Source organism: Eucalyptus grandis, chromosome 5, assembly GCF_016545825.1.
Source record: "Eucalyptus grandis isolate ANBG69807.140 chromosome 5, ASM1654582v1, whole genome shotgun sequence".
NCBI lineage: Eukaryota > Viridiplantae > Streptophyta > Magnoliopsida > Myrtales > Myrtaceae > Eucalyptus > Eucalyptus grandis.
Genome location: NC_052616.1, coordinates 52,521,890 through 52,528,133, shown reverse-complemented (window position 1 = coordinate 52,528,133; position 6,244 = coordinate 52,521,890). Strand labels below are relative to the sequence as shown.

Below are 6,244 nucleotides of genomic sequence, written 5' to 3'. Positions count from 1 at the left end.
GGTAAATCCACTGATCTTAGCCTCTTATTTTCAACTTTCCTTTTATCTTCCTTAGATCGCGAGAAAATAAAAATAAAAATCGCAGACGTAGTGTTTGCCTTCGAGCATTATTTCGTAGGGCATATATGACATCTTTAATGATTATTGGGATGTCTCCTCGTTCAGCGAACATAAAACTGTGGATATATTATATCTAAAGTTTTAGGGCAAATAATTACCATTTATACAAAAGAGGAGAATCCACTGATGCATAAACTTTCACATAATCTTTTCGCATAGAATTTCATACATTATGGCAAATAATTACCCAAGTTTGTCCTGATCACCCAGCTCTGTGGACGCCGTGGCCTCTTCTAGATCTGGAAATTCGTGTCTTGCCGTGCGAATTGTGTTGTGTGGATACTGGATAGGTGTAATACCCATATAGCTAATCCAAACATGACATGTTTATTAAATGTGTCGAAATGCTTTGATACGAATACAATACGCTTAATAAAACAGGTCACACGAAACAATTTACATGTCTAAAAATGATTATTAAGCGGCCACCGTGTTCTTGTCGATACAATAACACAATACTATAACTCATTTACAACTGGAAGTAGATAGAACTTTATACACAAGAATGCATGTCAACGCTTTTAGGACATTTCAACGAGTTCCCTGATAATGTGAGTATAATTTCACTTTTCATTATAGCTAAAGTGTACTTTTTAATTTATATATTAAGGGTATGCATGGTAATGTTCTTCTTTCTTTTTTTTTTTGGTTTTTTTTGTTCTCTAGAATAGAAAAAGAATAGAAATTTGTTTGATAACCTCAATTAATTTTTTTATTCTCTAGAATAAAAAAAGTGGCCGAGGAATAGATTTGGAACAGAAACAAAAAGTAGAAAAAAAGTAGTTCCTTATTCTCAGGAACAATTTCTAAAAATAAGTCTTTTTCTATTTTCATTTTTTTCTTTTCTTCTTCTTCCTCTTCTAATCGGTTGGTAGAGAATCGCCACCCACTGCTACCGCCGTTTGCTAGTTGCCGGTTGCTGTTGCCATCACTAGTTAGAGGAGAAGAAAGAAGAGAGGAAAAAAGAAAATTCTGAAAAAAATATTAAAATATTAAAAGAAATTTTATGGCACAAAAAAAAAAATTGTGGGTCGTACCAAACATATTCATGTTCTTTTTCTATTTCAAGAGTAAAATTTTATATAGTTACCAAGTGTGATATTTTACTCAGAAATTGTTTTGGGGAATGGAAATAAAAAAATTTATTTCTCAAAAGAAATTGTTCCCCATGATAGAAATTTTACCAGGCACATCATAATATTATGTTTCTATTGTATGAAATATGTTTTTGTTTTAACTTTTATTATCATTGACATGTGGATTATTTTAAATATTTTTTTAAGGAAACAAAATTCTTTATGTATGAGTATGAATCATATCTAAGTGTATAGTATTAAAAAAATGACACATTAACACCTAAATTTAAATATCTCAATTCGTATCTATATGGTTTAAGGGGGAACCATCCTAAGACACAATTTTTGGTTTGCTTTAAACGTATTGACCCATTTATGACATGAACCATTTATGCCAAACCCAAATCTGGTTATAGTAATGTGTCATGTGAAATAAATGGGTTGTGTCGACAATCCCCAGTTATATGCCAACACCTCTTTGGATTCTTCATTGGCCTATTGGTGATAGAAAGAGGAGAAAAATAAAACCAAAATAGGATAACAAGGAAGCTTATTTACCGAATATACGCAGGGAAACAAGATGTTTTCTTTCAAGGCTCAGTAGAAAGGAATCTGTAATAAAAAAACCAACTTATTAACTCCCAGTTAGACTGGCTTGTAAGGTCATATATCACCTTGTGCAAATGAGCATACCAAGCTTTAATAGCATAAAATTAATATCAGCAGAAAACCTTAACAATCTCATACTAAATTACTATATATTACTATGAAAAATTATTGTCTTTGCTCTTTTGAACTTTTGCTCATTTAATATTTTTTGCTTCATTACAATGATTTTTTGTTAAATTACACGAGAAAATATATCGCCAATTTAGTTCATTCTTGCTTTTTTTTTTTTTTTTTTCATTATAACATTGACCTCACTTGTAACTCTGGATTTCCATGATGTAGGATGATTCCAGGATCAAACATGACGAAAAAAAAAAAGAGCCTTATAGATTTTCTGAATAAATTGGTGAATGAGCCGGTAGAAAGTTTGATCATTGTCGACATGATTCAGCGACTAGGAGTCAAATCCCTATTCCGAGAACAGATTAAAGCCATTCTAAGGTGGCAATACACACATTTTAGCTCTTTGAATCATGGCAAAGATGATGTCTATGAGATCGCTCTCCGGTTTCGACTTTTAAGGCAAGAAGGTTATCATGTGCCTGCAGGTTTGTTCCTATGAGTTTCATGTCGATTGCAATAGCAAAATATAGTGTTGCTATTTATACATAACAAAAGAAGACAACTTTTTTGTTGTTGTTTTGTCCAGTTACGTGGAAGCCCTAAAATTTCCAATATTTTGTTAAGGATGAAAATGGACAAGAATATAAGCTGATTTTTTTAAAAAATATTTCGCTGATTTAAGGATTGGAAATGTTTAATTGTGATGAACTCTCTAATGGATATCCATCAATGCATGTTACATCGTGGACTTATGCCAGATATTAAGCAATGCATTAGTGTTCTGGAGTTTTGTTCAAATGGGAAAGTAAGAACTAATTATTCATATCACAAAAACCGAATTGAAAAAACCTAGATATATGCCCATTTCCTTCACTTATTCTCTTTTTTTAGTTTCTCTACATTAAAAAATTAAAAATTTACATGAGATGAAATAGTTTTAACCAATTTAGGATTTTTTTTCGAAACCAAAGTATGCACATCATAATTTTGAATGAGTGAAGCGACTTATAAATTAGATATCAGACTATGCTTTTGATGTATTAGAGTCCTTGTGCTTTTTATGCAGATGTGTTTGAATACTTCAATGATAAGGGGAAAGGTTTTGTAATGAAACTGGAGGGAAACATCAAGGGTATGATGGAATTATACGAAGCGTCACAAATGAGCACGGAAGGAGAGGATATACTCGATGAAGCCGGATGCTTTAGCAGCAAGTGTCTCAATGCATTGTTGTCATGTGATCTTGATCATGAACAAGCGAGAATGATAGAAAGTACATTGCAATATCCATATCGAAGAGCTTCGCAAGATTGCTAGCTCCTCAAAGTTTTGTAAATGATATGCTAGGCGCGAACTCGTGGATGGAAGACTTGCTAGAAGTGGCAAACAGAAAGCGAAGAATTGATCAATATGTGCACCAGGAGGAGATTCACCAAATTAATAAGTGAGTAACTAATTAACTACTTACGCAAAGTTATGCTCAATTGAAGGACTATAGATGACCAACATATAATAGTAGGCGAAATCTTAATAGTTGGCTCTAATACAAGTATATCAATGCATAAATAAGATGCTATATTTAAACTTATATATTTAAGGAGTTGGCATTTAGGTTCAAACTAATATCAAACTCACAAATGACAGTTTGAGGCATGACTTAAACTAGTTTCACCAAAAACTATAAGGAAAATGATGGACTCTATATCTCCATTTTCTCAAATCTCTATGTCATGAGATCAATAGAATTTTCAAATGAATAATTTGTTTCGTTTAATGAGTATACTCTTATGTACTGTTGCTTTAGTTCTTCCTCATGCATATCCTATATTTCAGGTGGTGGAAAGAGTTGGGATTGGGAGAGAAGATGGAGTTTGCTAGAGACCAGCCACTAAAATGGTACATGTGGTCCATGGCAATTCTCATAGATCCAAGCTTGTCTGAGCTTAGGGTTGAGCTCATTAAGCCCATCTCTCGTGTACATTATTGACGACATATTTGATGTCCATGGCACGGTTGACGAATTAATTCTCTTTACAGAAGTCATTAAAAGGTATACAATTGAAGATATCCATTTTTACCTATTATGTTGCAACTATTACATCAAAAAAAAAAAAAAAAAAAAAAACTACATTCCACATTTATATTATGTTGACAATTTAAATATTTCTTGCAATTGTTTTCCTTCAGATGGGATAATGCGTGTCTTTGAGCAGCTTCCAGAGTACATGAAAATATGCTTCAAGGTTCTCAATGATATTGCAAATGATTTTGGCAAAATCATCTTTGAGAAGCATGGATGGAACCCCACGAGATTCTTGAAACAGATGGTATAAATATAAAATTATTATTGATAAGAACCTCCGTTCGCAACAATGTTGCTAACTCTATCTCAACTCTAAATGTACGTGACTTAATTGGAGATTCGTTGCACTGAACCAAAACTCAACCTTGACCATATCCTCGTCCCTTTTTCCACTCTTTGTCTCACCACCCTCCAATATTTTGTTCATCATTTTGAAGTTTGTGTTCACTTCTTCAAATTAAAGCCACACAAACCAATTGCCGGCTTCATCATCGTCGAGTTTCGTTCACTCTTTTATAGAATTCTTTATAATGCCATACACGGAGATCTTATCACTGATAGGGTTAAGCTGCAAACGTCCCTCCCTCCCTCCCGCCCTCTCCCATACACACTCACACACAAATCTTCACGAGATCTAGGCGTTTCTGTCAAGATCTTGTAGCCGTGCCCTGGTTTCCTAGCAATAAAATTGAGCTCAGTGCAGCATTGAGTTCCCTTACTCTCTGAGAGAGAGAGAGAGAGAGAGAGAGAGAGAGAGAGAGAGAGATTTCCTAGATTTCCTAGATATTTGTCATTTATGACTACTACGAAAGCTCAATGAGCTCAAGATTTTGATTTATGACTACATTTTAGATATATCCTTTATCAGTCGGATAACATTTGATGTTGCAGTGGGCGAATTTGTGCAATGCATTCCTGGTGGAGTTTCAGTGGAACGCTTCTGGGAAATTGCCAAAGGCAGATGATTACTTGAAGAATGCGATTATCACTTCAGGTGTGCCCTTGGTGCTAACTCACCTGTTCTTTCTAATGGGCCAAAACATTGCCAACCAAAGTATGGATTCAAAGAAAGAAGAGTGCAGCTGCCAAATATAATATTCTTAGTCGCTGAAATTCTTCGCCTTTGGGATGACCTCGGATGTGCCCAGGTACACTAGTTCATGGTTTCGTGCTGGGCAATATTCGGGTTTTATTCATTTTTTATTTGCGTTTTGTCATTATTTTATTGATATAATTTTTTTACTCGGGGGGATTCGATTCCCTGAAGGACGAGAATCAAAATGGCTACGACGGGTCATACGTGGAATGCTATTTGAGGGAAAATGAAGGCTCTTCGTACCAAAGCGCAAGGGAGCATGTGATGAAGTTGATATCGAAATTGTGGAAGCTGCTCAACAAAGAGTGCCTCTCTCCATGTCCGTTCTCTGCGCCTTTCCTTGAAGCTTGCGTGAATGCTGCTAAGATGGTTTCACTAATGTACAACTATGAAGACAAACATGGTCTTGGACTCCTACAAGACCATATGAAGTCGTTGACCTGTGATCACGAGACAATTTAACATCATTTTTCATGTTTTCATCTCTCATGCTTGATTACTTCGGTATAATGTACTACGGTCGCCTTAAATTGCAATAATGTCGCCTTCTTTTTCCAAGCAGTATTTTTTTCCAGCTATATATTGTTTTAAGTGCTTTCCATCATAAGTGGCAATAATATTTGTTGGCATATCTAAATGAAAAAAAATGTGAATTTAACATGAGCAGAAAAATTCATTACTATTTCAAACATACTACATCGGCACATGTTTTGTTTTATTCGTGCAAAACATCATAAAATGTAAAGAGATACTAAAATTTAAAATAAAGTATGGCATGTGTTTATGGAAACTATTTAAAGTAAGAACATCTGCTATATTTATGATGCGTTGTCAACAGAACACTAAAAAATCTAACTTAAAACTATCTTATGTGCATCTATACATTTTCTGAAGTTTGAATATTAGTGCACTTTGACAAAATGTCATAAGGCTTTAATAAAAAAAAAAAAAAAAGAAAGAAAGAGCATATTCTGCCGATGTAAAGAAAATTTTTCACAAGTATTCCCATGCATCATTGACTTGAGAATTATAACTATGCATTCTCTCTAATGAATGTTGTATGAGGCTGCTTGTGTAAAACTTTTTTTTTTCACACTAACGCTGCATGTGTAGTTATCCTTTAAGTATTTATGACAT

At 34.1% G+C, this 6,244-nt stretch overlaps 1 pseudogene; it reads left to right on the top strand.

Annotated features, from left to right (window-relative positions):
• Nucleotides 1-2,247: 2,247 nt before the first annotated feature.
• Nucleotides 2,248-5,621, top strand: LOC104445463 (annotated as a pseudogene).
• The last annotated feature ends 623 nt before the right edge of the window (nt 5,622-6,244 follow it).